At 35.6% G+C, this 14,154-nt stretch overlaps 1 protein-coding gene across 1 annotated transcript in view; it reads left to right on the forward strand.

Moving 5' to 3' along the window:
* Window positions 1–14,154, forward strand: part of LOC144451992 (5-phosphohydroxy-L-lysine phospho-lyase-like) — a 191,722-nt gene that overhangs the window by 144,550 nt on the left and 33,018 nt on the right. The window lies entirely within an intron of this gene.

Genomic DNA, 14,154 nt, shown 5'->3' on the forward strand with positions numbered 1-14,154 from the left:
TGGGACTTGAATGTTTCGATCGATACCGCTCTCCTAATGTGAATTGGGTGAGAGTTCCATAACTTAGGACCGGCAACAGAGAAGGCGCGATCTCTGTACGTGGTAGTTGCAACACGTGGAATGGCAAGTGTAAGATGAGTACTAGAACGTAGGGCATGCGTTGGCTTGTGTATGGGTATTAGTTCAATGATGTAGGATGGTGACGAGCAAGATTTTGTATACAATATGTTGACGTACAGGTAACCAATGAAGATTATGTAATACTGGTGAGACATGATCATATTTACGTAGTTTGACAACAAGTCTAGCAGCTGTGTTCTGCACACATTGAAGTTTGTTGATCTCTTTGTCTGGTAATCCATAGAGGATGGAATTGCAATAATCCAGCCTAGAGGTAACAAATGCATGGATTAGTCTTTCGGTGCTGGTATTGTCGAGGTACTTTCTAATTTGGCCGATCTTTCGAATGGCTAGGGATACTGTGTACAACCGACATTTGTAATAATTGCCGAAATTTGTAATAAACCGAAATTTGTAATAAAATTGCCGACATTTGTAATAAATTGCCGATATTTGTAATAAACTGACCACATTTGTAATAAATTCTGTGAACGACAATTGTAATAAAAATAGCCGATATTTATAATAAATTTCAGAAAAAATTGTGTAATAAACCTGCCGAAATTTGTAATAAAAAAAAAGTTAAGGGGGTTCCTCTCTGACTTTCAAAGAAATGGAGTTACTCATTCTAAACTTAGAAGGGATTTAAAATATTGTCATTACAGGCTTCCTAGAATTAATTTACAACAATTATGTCAGCCACTTAGATCTTTGAGTCTTTGTCAATCAATCAATCAATCAATCAATCAATCAATCAACCAACCAATAAATCAATCAATCAATCAATCAACTTGTTGGTTGGTTGGCTGGTTGGCTGGTCGGTTGGTTGACTGACTGACTGACTGACTGACTGACTGGCTGACTGACTGGCTGACTGACTGACGGAGGGATGGAAAGACGGGCGTATGGAGGGTAGCTAAAAAGTAATTTCAGTCTGTTTTCTAACCTGATTTTATCTAGAGTTCTTAAATCTTACTTCCTCTAGTGTACAAGCGGCGAATGTATGAGTTGTTTGTGATTGTGAAGGCTTCTGAGTGATGAATGAATATACGAACTAGCATCATCAATCCATCACTTGATCAACACTTCGTGCTTGTATGATCGAATGTATATATTTTAATCATTGCGGACAAAGTGTTGGTTGGTTGGTTAGCTGGTCGGTTGACTACCAACAAACTGATTTCTCTAGAAATCTTAGAAACGGCGATTTCACAACCCATTTTATGGTGCATTTGGGGGCAAAAATTGAAAGCTTCATAATGGCTTGAGAAGTAATTGGTATGAGTAATTTTTAAAAACAAGTTAGTTAGTATATCAATAAGTCTACAGGGACATATTCTTGTCCGTGAGTGTGAAGATTAATATGCATAAAGGCAAATATTTCAGACATCATACATTACGGACACTTGGTGTTATGGATACTGTATATCGCTATATCTCGCCTAAGTCTAGCGACACACACACCAGTTTCCATTTTCGATTATTGTTGGTCTGTGAACTAATTGTACTTATGTATAAAAAGAAACATAATCACTTGCCAATATTTGCCTGATGGTTTTATTAACACAAGCCTATGACAGGCCAACCAACGATAAACTCTGATATGTAAAGGAAGAATTTTGGATTTGAATCATAGAAGTAAATACATAACAATATAGTTCTGTATCAATTTTTGGTGCTAAATACCAATGCAAAACTTCCCTGGCTTAACTTGTAGAATAAGTTCTTACACAGGGAATTTTAATAAAGTTTCTTAGATCCAGGTGTTTAATTTGTTGAAATCTAGGATTGGTGAAGATGAGGCATTGATTGTAAATTTTTATTGTCAGTTTTACTTCAAATGTCGTTACAAATGTCGGCAATTGTGTTACAAATGTCGTTAGTTTATTACAAATGTCGTCAATTTTATTACAAATGTCATTAGTTTATTACAAATGTCGGCAATTTTATTACAAATGTCGTCAATTTTATTACAAATGTCGTTAGTTTATTACAAATGTCGGCAATTTTATTACAAATGTCGTTAGTTTATTACAAATGTCAGCAATTTTATTACAAATGTCGTTAGTTTATTACAAATGTCGGCAATGTTATTACAAATGTTGGCAATTTTATTACAAATGTCGTTAGTTTATTACAAATGTCGGCAATGTTATTACAAATGTCGGCAATTTTATTACAATTGGCGTTAGTTTATTACAAATGTCATCAATTTTATTACAAATGTCGTTAGTTTATTACAAATGTCGGCAATTTTATTACAAATGTCGTTAGTTTATTACAAATGTCAGCAATTTTATTACAAATGTCGTTAGTTTATTACAAATGTCGGCAATGTTATTACAAATGTCGGCAATGTTATTACAAATATCGGCAATTTTATTACAATTGGCGTTAGTTTATTACAAATGTCGTCAATTTTATTACAAATGTCGTTAGTATATTACAAATGTCGGCAATTTTATTACAAATGTCGTCAATTTTATTACAAATGTCGTTAGTTTATTACAAATGTCGGCAATTTTATTACAAATGTCGTTAGTTTATTACAAATGTCAGCAATTTTATTACAAATGTCGGCAATTTTATTACAATTATCGTTAGTTTATTACAAATGTCAGCAATTTTGTTACAAATGTCGATAGTTTATTACAAATGTCCGCAATTTTATTAATACAAATGTCGTCAGTTTATTACAAATGTCGGCAATTTTATTACAAGTATATTCGTAATTGGTACAAGTCTCTGTAAATATACAAAACAAGTTGTAATGTTATATATAGTGGCCTCAACAACATTTGGCTGTGCTATTATAAAACCTTCTATAAGTTCAAAATTGAAATACACAAAATAATGATTTAATTGAAATGGAGATAAGATTTCATTATTTTAGAGAAAGGGATTGGGGAGACGTTATTCTCCCCTTTTTTCTGTCTTTCATCTAAATCAGAACTCATGAACTCATTCCCGGCTCTACTGGTCAACTATCCCTGAAATCCCTTCCCTATCAGATTCAAAATGATGAACTACTACCTATAGTGCACAGCTCACTAAACCATGCACATCCTCGAAAACGCCACTAAAGTTGAATAGACTGACGAAGAATAGAAAATCACTGTAATGATATAAGGGGGATGCTGTACTCAAACATTGATGGTATAAGTCAAATCGATACACATCAGTGGCGACAAATCTCACAAATTTCATGTAAATGTCATGCAAACACATATTTTCTAATATATTCTGTCGAATTGCTCAGTGTCCCCGGCAGCTTGCAAAATATAACAAAACTCTGCTAAGAATTACACAGTGTACATTCATTCATTCATTCATTCATCCATCCATCCATCCAACCATCCATTAATTAATTTGTTCATTCATTCATTCATTCATTCATTCATTCATTTATTCATTCATACATGCATTCATTCATTCATTCATCCACCCATCAATTACTTAATTAGTTCCTTCAAATGAATGGCATCCACCCATCCATTAACTAATTAATTAATTTGTTCGTTCATTCATTCATTAATTAATTCACTCATTCATTCATTCATTCATCCATCCATTTCTTTGTTCGTTAATTCTTTTGTTTGTTTGTTGAATCATTCTTACACTTCCTCATCACATACCATACATACATACATACATACATACCTACATACATACATACATACATGCATGCATGCATGCATGCATACATACATACATACATACATACATACATGCATACATGCATGCATACATACATACATACATACATACATACATATATGCGGATTGATTGAAATAATAATAACTTGTTTAATTGTTCAATCAATTATTATATTAATCAATTCAATTAATGCTTGTTAAATCTACTTTCGTTTGACGTGATGTTTTTGCAATCTTGTATTTCTTTATTTAGATAACCCATGTTTTAGTGTGAAAGGAAGAACCCTCCTTAATGTAATTTTTTATTACAAATTTCGGCAGTTTTATTACATTTTTTTCCTGAAATGTATTACAAATATCGGCAATTTTTATTACATTTGTCGTTCATAGAAATTATTACAAATTTCGGCAATTATTACAAATGTCGGTTTTATTACATGAAAAACGGGATTTTTATTACAAATATCAGCGTTATTACAAATTTCGGCAATTATTACAAATGTCGGTTGTACAATGCTGCTCTGCAGATGTTATTTACATGACAAGTCATTGTAAGTTCCGAGTCAAGTATAACCCCAAGGTCACGTGTTGTGGATGATGTGTTGACAGTGTTGTCCCCAATTGTGATACGTGGTACAGGATTGGTTTTACTGAATCGAGATGAGAAGTAGATTATCTCTGTTTTACTGTCATTAAGCTTTAATTTATTCGATGCATACCAAGTTCGTATATCAGCAATGCATGCTTCAATACGCGATACTGTGTTCATGTGTTGTGATCGTTTCATCATCTGGTAAAGTTGAGAGTCATCAGCATACATCATACTGTTTAGATTATGTTGTGAAATCAGATCCTCTAAGGGTGCGACATACATGGTAAAGAGTATGGGGCCTAGAACTGATCCCTGTGGGATTCCAAAGTTTAGGCTGTGACAGGCAGACTTTGCATTGTTTACTGTTACATGTTGTGTTCGATGCTGGAGGTATGACCTAAACCAGGAGAGTACTGTGCCATCTATCCCAAACCGCTTATGCATTCTGTCTATTAAGATTTGATGGTCAATCGTGTCAAATGCTGCAGACAGATCTAATAGGACAAGTATAACATCTTGGTGTCCATCAATAGCATGAAGAATATCATTATAAACACGAATGATAGCGGTTTCTGTACTGTGGTGTTTACGGTATGCAGACTGCATCTTTGCATATAGGTCATTGCTTTGTAGGTGATGATGAAGTTCATGTGCCAACACTTTCTCAAGAACTTTTGACAGGAACGGTAAGTTTGATATTGGTCTGTAATAACTGAGGTCATTGGGGTCATTTTTCAGGTTTTTGATGATGGGTGTAATTATGGCTGTCTTGAATGAGTTGGGAACACATCCACTTGCCAATGAAGCATTGATGATTTCCGTAATTGATGGTAAAAGTTCATTTATACATTCCTTCAGCATCCAGGTTGGTAGAGGGTCCAGTTGACAGTGTTTATTTGGTGAATCCATAATTATCTTACAGACCAGCTCTGATGACACAGGTGAGAATTCGCTGAGTCTCTTGGCAATAGGTGTACGGGAGTTGACAGTGTTCACTGTTGGTACTACTAATTCATCAAGGTCCTCTCTAAGACTGTTGATTTTACTGTCGAAGTAGTTAGCAAATTTGTTTGCCAGTTTTTCAGGGCAATCGGAAGCTGGTAATGTATTGTCATTTTCTGGAGTCAGCATCTTGACAATAATCTTGAAAAGTTTTTTCTGATCACAGTTTGCAATTCTGTCCGAGTGGTAAGTAGATTTAGCACGCTCAATCATATGATGGTATGCCTTACATTCTTCTTTGAAGATCTGTTTGTCAATCTCAAGTCCATATGACATCCATTTCCTTGAATTACATCAGAGTACCAAGGTGCATGTGGTCTTAAAGTGATGGTGCGAGTCTTCTCTGGGGCATGGTGATTAATATATTGGTGCAAGGTTGTGTTGTATTGATTTATGATAGTAGTCAGATCGGAAGTGTGGCTTGTGACAAGAGGTGATGCTTGGATGTCTTTGCGCATTTCTGCCATGTTGATGCTCTTGATTACGATAACAAACTTTGCGCCTTGTTGACTTTACACGAGGTACAGCATCATGATCAGATGGAAGACCTCTGTGAATAGTGGTACTTGAGACGAGGTTATCTGTTTGGCGTGAGATGATCAAATCAAGAGTGTGCCCACAACGTTGTGTGGTTTCCGTAGAATGTTGTTGAAGGTTGGAGGATTCAAGTAGCTCAAGGAAGTGGTAATCACAGTAATCATGCCTCGAACCATAAATAACCTGATTACGAGATGGCAGACAACGTAATATCTTTGATAGTGTGACTGATGACAAGTTAGGATGCGATTGCAATCATTTTGAAAGTGCAAAATCATTTGATTTATATTGGATATGTATGAAACTTTTTGAAATGTGTACATGTATTAAGCATGATCATGATTGAGCATTTTGCCAAGTTTCCAGAAATTACATCAGATTAATTACAATCATGATTGTGCAAATCAAATGCACCCCAGATTTGCACATGATTAGTAATAACACAGCAGATATGTAGTTATTTCTTGTGAAGTTTAAACTTTTAAATTTCCAATACACCCAACTCTTAGAAAGCTGTACCTGAAGCTTTCGTCCTCTCACTAAGGATTTCATCAGCACACTGAAGTAATTAACATGAACTCGGAACACAGGTGTTAATTACTATGTTGAGAATCAACACCACTCATTGGCTTAGTGCAGTGAGTGATGTTAACACCTGGTCCCATTTAATAATTAAATAATATTATATAATAATAATTTTTATAATAATCGAGTTTATTTGAATATTAACCACCCTACCTGGGGTAGTTTTGTATGCTGAGTTCGAAAAATGGGGTCATTTTATTAACATCCGTTGCTATGGTAACCAAAATCATCATAATATGCGGATGATTTTTTCCAAAAGTGGAGGGCGCTTCACAGAACGAGCACACACTTGCAGATCAGCTCTACAAATTTCTGTAATGTAACCGCCGTAATAACGAAAACTATGTCAAAACCAAGGTGTGAGGACTGTAAAGGGAACAGAGGTGTAAAGCTGTGACAGGGAGATCTCATGCTCTGCAAGACATGCAATAAGAAGAGATTTCGACCTTCCGATGCTGGGCAACATAAATCAGTAGGTGCTACCAATATGGCAACTATGCCACGTGATGCTGAGACACCTGTATCCCGTACTACTGGGAATTGCAATATTTCACTGAGTAACGACTCCAGTAATTCTCCTGTAATGTTATCGTCTTCTATCTTACTGGCTGGCATATCCATACAGCTAAGTGAAATTATCGCAAGACTCCAAAAGCTTGAAAACTTGCACGAAAACATTCAACAATTGGATAACAACATGGTTGCAATCAAAACTTCTATGGAATTTATGAACTCTCAGTTCGAACAATTCAGAAGACAGATTACCAGACTAGAAAGTAATAACAAGAAACTAACTGAGGAAAATGAAAATCTCAGAGAAAGACTTGAAAACCTCGAATCTAGCAAAGATGACCTCGATCAGTATATGTGACGGGACAACTTGGAAATTCATGGCATACCAGAGACAGATGGTGAGAACACAGATGATATTGCTTCCAAAGTCATCAAAGCAATAGACATTAACACATCAATGAATGATATTGACGTTTCACATCGCATCGGAACAAAGACGAGCTCAAGAACCAATCCGCATCAACCATCTGGCCGACCCCGCCCCATTATCATTCGCTTCACCAATAGGTGCTCCAGAAACCGTGTTTTCAGCAAGAAAAGGAATCTACAGAATACAACTACACAGAACCTAGGCTTTGAAGAACAAAGTAAGATCTACATAAATGAAAACTTGACCCAGAGAAGAAGATTGTTATTCGGTAAGGCCAACGAAAAGAGAAAACAAACACAATGGAAATTTTTGTGGACTCAGAATGGCAAAATCTTAGCACGTAAAAACACCACGACACAAATAGTAAACATTGACAGTGATAGTAATATCACCAAAATAGTGTAAATTGTATATCCATGTCGTGGCATTTCCATAACTTATCTTCAATTTATTCACTTGTAGTTTTCCCCGAAGCCAATGGATGATATAGATAGTTTCCATAAATACACCTGTGAGACCTATTCTGTTGAAAAGTTCAATGACTCCTTTTCACATTCGTCCAATTCTCCACTGTCAATTATTCATCTCAACATACATTCCTTGAGCAAAAACTTTGAACAACTTAGCCTTTTTTGCGAAGATACTCTGTCAACAAAATTCAAAATCATTGCGTTATCAGAGACTTGGAAGTTCACAAACTCTTCATACTTTAACATTCCACACTATCAGCTGATCACAAATTGCAGACAGAACAGGGCACAGGGAGGAGGGAGGAGGAGTAGCAATGTATGTAAGTGACTCCTTGGATTTTCAAGTGATAAGTGGGATTGAAATCCCAAACACTGAGTGTTTATGGCTTGAATTTCAATTACACTCTGGCAAATTTACTCTTTGTGTGTTATATAGAAAACCAGCCACCAACATTGATGATTTCAACTACTCTCTTTATCATTCTTTACAGAACAAAAACTTTACAAGATCTAACTGTCTTCTCGTTGGTGACTTCAACATCGACTTTGATAGTCGTGATTCACCGAGTATAAGACACCACTTTGATGTCCTCTCTTCTCTCAACTTCCAACAACTAATAAGTGTGCTCACCTGTATTTCTCAAACCTCATCTACCATTATCGGTCATGTTTACTCAAATATCACCGATCACGTTATTCAGTGTGGTACAATCACTGCTGAAATTACTGATCATTTCCCTACTTTCACATTCATTGAAGACATTGATCATATATTCATCAAGGAAAGGTTTTCCTATGCAAGGGACTACTCACGTTATGACGCCAATAGCTTTCAACAAATTCTAGCTGTTAGTGACTGGTCAAATGTTTATGCTTCAACAGACATTAATACAGCATATGATATGTTCAGTATTACTTTTGAAAATGCGTGTTCACAGATTGCCCCACAGGAGGAGAATAAATTCAAAGTCCCCTCGTAAACCATGGATTACACGTGCTCTTTACAAATCTATTGAACACAAGCACTGGTCTTAAAAAACATTATAGTCGCTACAAAAATCTCTGACTCTTTTGAGGAAATCAAAGAAATCATATTATTCGAATTTAATTACTCAAAATAAGTACGACTCAACCAAACTATGGAATACTATAAATGAACTAACAGGCAAAATATCTAGTACTCGCACCAAACTACCTAAACATCTTGAAATTCCAAATCACCAAAATCATTCTGACATAGTTACAGACCCTAGTCAAATTTTACATAGTTTTAATACTTTCTTCACTAACATAGGGGAAGACCTCGCAAACAAAATACACACAACAACCAGCCATGCTTCCTTTCTTGGTCACACTTGTAATCATTCATTCTTTCTCCACCCTGTCATTAAAGAGAACATTGAGACTGAACTAAGAAAACTAGATCCACATAAAGCATGTGGTCATGATGGTATAACCGCACATCTTTTACATGACGCCGCCTCTCTTATTAGTTACCCTCTTGCTTACAGTGTCAATTTAACCTTAACAACAGGTACATTCCCAACTAACATGAAACTTGCTAAAGTCATTCCTATTTATAAGAGAGGCTCACCATATAATACAAACAACTATCGTCCCATCTCTATCCTCCCATCTCTTAGTAAACTTTTTGAGAAAATTGTAAACAAGCAGTTGGTACATTTTCTTGACAGTTTCAATATCCTGCATAGGGAACAATACGGTTTTAGAAAATCACATAGCACCAAACTCTCGCTCATTGACTTAGTCTATGACCTGTTGAATGAATTTGATAAAGGTAATTTTGTCCTCAGAATCTTCCTTGATCTAACAAAGGCTTTTGACACAATTAATCACTCTATCCTTCTTTCTAAACTTTCTCATATTGGTGTTAGAGGCACTCCTCTAAAATGGTTTGAAAGTTATCTCTCCAATAGACGCCAATATGTATCTGCTGCAGGACACAACTCCTCTATTCTACAAATTAAGTATGGTGTTCCTCAAGGATCTATTCTTGGCCCCCTATTGTTTCTAATTTACATAAACGACCTTCCAAACTGTTCAAATTTCTTTAACTTTAAACTTTTTGCCGATGATTCCAATCTTTTCCATGCCTACGAAAATAATTCTTTTAATGCTTCAGAAACTACATCAATTTGGTATACAAGGCAGTGCATTGACATGGTTCCGTACCTATCATACACAAGTTGTAGAGTTAAATTCCACATTATCAGAAAGCATGGGCATTTCTTGTGGGGTACCCCAAGGTTCAATCCTGGGACCTTTATTTTTCACCCTTTATATCAATGACTTGCCGGAAACAGTTATAAAGGCTCAAGTAATTATGTATGCAGATGACACGGCTATTTTCTATTCAAGCAAATCAGTTGCTGATATTGAAGTGACACTCACAGAGGAAATAATACATGTCAAGGCCTGGCTTGACTCAAACAAGTTAACACTGAATACAAGTAAAACCAAGACCATGCTTTTCGGTTCATCACAAAAACTAAAATTAAATTCAGTTTTGCAAATTCGAATACAGGGAGACCTAGTGGAGCAAGTATTTGATTTCAAATACTTAGGGGTTTGGCTGGATTCAAAATTGAAATTTTCATATTTCCAAAATTTCTGCTAAAATTTCTCTAAAACTTGGTCTACTGTCGAGAATCAAACACTTTTTGCCGATGGGACTTAGGAACATGATGTTCAATACCTTAGTCCTTCCCCATTTCGATTATGCTGCAAATGTATGGTGTTATATGAATCAAAAGTATTTGAAGACACTTGAACTCCTCCATAAATGAGCTGGTCGACTGCTCCTCGAATTTCCCTGTGATACTAGTACGGGTTGGGTATATGAAAACTTGGGTTGGGTCAGCCCTCAAATTAGATGGAAGCGCCAACTGGCAACACTCGTCTACAAATCCATAACAGGCAATGCACCAAGTTACCTCACTGAAATGTTCAATCTTTCCAACCAAATTCATCTTCATAACACAAGACAGGCCAGTAAAGGTAACATATACATCCCTACAGTTAAAACGGAATATGGGAAACGGGCATTTCACTATAGTGGTGCTGTTCTATGGAACAATCTACCCATATCCATAAGATCAGCTCCAAACCCATTGTACAGTTAAAACTGAATATGGGAAACGGGCATTTCACTATAGTGGTGCTGTTCTATGGAACAATCCACCCCTATCCATAAGATCAGCGCCGAACCCATTGTACAGTTAAAACTGAAACGGGCATTTCACTATAGTGGTGCTGTTCTATGGAACAATCCACCCCTATCCATAAGATCAGCGCCGAACCCATTGTATAGTTAAAACTGAATATGGGAAACGGGCATTTCACTATAGTGGTGCTGTTCTATGGAACAATCTACCCCTATCCATAAGATCAGCTCCAAACCCATTGTACAGTTAAAACTGAATATGAGAAACGGGCATTTCACTATAGTGGTGCTGTTCTATGGAAAATCTACCCCTATCCATAAGATCAGCTCCAAACCCATTGTACAGTTAAAACTGAATATGGGAAACGGGCATTTCACTATAGTGGTGCTGTTCTATGGAAAATCTACCCCTATCCATAAGATCAGCTCCAAACTCATTGATATTTAAAAGACATCTTAAGAATGTAGTCTGGTAATGTGGGTGGATATCTTTTAAAGTGCACTGTGCGTCTGTAACTTTTTGTCCTGGTTTGTCCCTTCTGTTGGTTTGTTTTGTTTGTTTTCTGTGTACGTAATCTTGCAACAGGTTCCATTGGGAGAACAGTGCTAATGCACTGAAATGGTGTCTGTATATGAAAGATTAATAAATAAATAAATAAATAAAAACAACGCAACAGAGTCCATCTCACAAATGTCGAAAATGGTGCAATGCAAACAAACTCACAATAAATTATTCCAAAACAAATTATATGCTTCTTTCACCTCATCATAAACATATCAATCACCATGATGATCTTTACATTTATAATGAAATACTTAAAAGAAGTAAACAATAGTTGCTACCTGGGTATTATTATTGATAATCATGCTACATGGAAATCGCAAATCACTAAAGTGCTTGGTAAAATAAATCCTAAAATTGGCATTATATCTAAACTTCGACACTACCTCCCAAAATTTGTACTTGTACTACTCTACAATTCACTTATCCTTCCTCACCTATCATATTGTTTAGAAGTCTGGGGAAATACATATCGTTCTTCATTAGATCGTATCTTAAAGGCACAGAAAAAACTTGTTCGCATTATTACTTTTAATCATATTCTTTTACCCATAGTAAACCCCTTTTTCACACTCTTGACATTCTTGATATTTATAGTCAATTTAAATATCAGATTTGTATATTTATTCCGACCTTATTAATAATAGGTAGCAAGACTACCAAGAAATTTCAGCGATTATTTTTCATCCATTCAACATAGCTACCAAACAAGATCGGTGACGAATTGTAATATTTCCATACCAAGGAAAACGTTCACTCTTAGCCAGTACTCTCTAGACTACCATGGTGGTAAATTCTGTAAGTAAATTATACGTAATACATACAGACTGACCTAGCATTTGCTTTCACAAAAATCAGTCTTTAATTTCATGAAAGCTGTGTGGCAAATAAAATCGAGAGTTTCAAGTTATTCCGTATATTTTAGTTTAATACCCGTCAGCAAATAATGTTATCAACAGGTCAGCGATATGTGTTCCACGGACACTCGCCACAGTCAGTACAGTACTACTGCGCTCGTATCAGAAAAACTTGAAATCGGTATTCTTTTCACTAAATTTTGCAACATTAGTTTATGACAACTAAACTTCACTCAGCTCATGTTCAACTTTTTCAAATGCACACAAATCTGTCTGAAAAATCGTAAGTAGAGACCAAAGGGGTTTTGTGAAAATCTGAGTCATCGCTACCGTAGATGTCAATCAAATACTAGTGCCTAAATGCTTAGGGGAATACTGGACAATTGAGATCTTCGCTGGGCCGCAGTGCTAGTGCCAATTTAGTCATAAATAAAATAATATTGTTATACTTTTATTCATATACATGGCAAGTACCAAGCTCCCAATTGTTACGACTTGAAGCTTGAATGGGAAATGTTGAACAATTAGTTGTGGGTGTAAAACGTCAACCTTTACACCTCCTACACAACAACCATAAGTGATATTCCTCTAAAGTCCTCCCAACATTTTTCATTATTATATAATATTTAAATCCCTCTGCTTGTGATAATAATAATAATAATAATAATACTACTACTACTACTACTACTAATAATAATAATAATAATAAACAACTTTATTGTAACCTTATCTATCTTACCAGATATCAGTACAATACAATAAAATACAATACAATACAATACAATACAATACAATACAATACAATACAATACAATAAAGTATAAAGAAAAATACTTGTATTGACCACACACACACACACACACACAAAGTATTTTCGCAATGTGAAAATCAACACAGCATATTCGTTATACAGATAGTGATGAGCCGCTGAGGCCAGATGTAATCAGAGGGCCTGAAAGGTACTAAATGTATTTGTCGAGTGTACATCACGAGGCAGATGATATATTTTTGTTCAAATGATATTCTCAAATTTTGAATCCATGTTGAATAAATTGGCTTATTTCAACTAATGTATTTTTGTCTTTTACTTTAAGAATCTTTATGAGATTCTCATTATCTGTGCTTGTTGTAGAATATTTGTGAAAGAGTTTCCTTTCCTTTCATTTTGATATCCTGTACAGCGTAATACATAGAAAATGCTCCTCGTCTTCTATTTCACCTTGTTTACATACAGGGCATGTCCTGCTTGATAAGGTAGTGTTTGTGTATCTTCCAGTTTCTATATGTAAAATAGGTGCACTAATTCTAAGTTTTGTCTTTGCTGATCTGTATTGTGGGTTTTTAAATTCTTCTAAATAGTTTTCAAAATGCATATCCATTTTAATTTGTCTATATGTATGTGACAGATTAAAATGCCCCCCCCCCCCCATCCCTGTTCAAAGTATGTCCTGATGTATCTTGCCTCCTTTACCCACCTTTCAAAATAAGAGGGTTCACAGTGATAAATGGTCACTGTTGGGGCAAATTTGGTGTATGTGTTTGGACACTTCAGACGTACTGTTCGGACACCTATGTTCTAGAAAGTTGTGAGTGGTGTTGATTCTCAACATAGTAAATAACACCTGTGTTCCTACTTCCTATCTTC

Source organism: Glandiceps talaboti, chromosome 22 (genome assembly GCF_964340395.1).
Source record: "Glandiceps talaboti chromosome 22, keGlaTala1.1, whole genome shotgun sequence".
NCBI classification, from domain to species: Eukaryota; Metazoa; Hemichordata; class Enteropneusta; family Spengelidae; genus Glandiceps; species Glandiceps talaboti.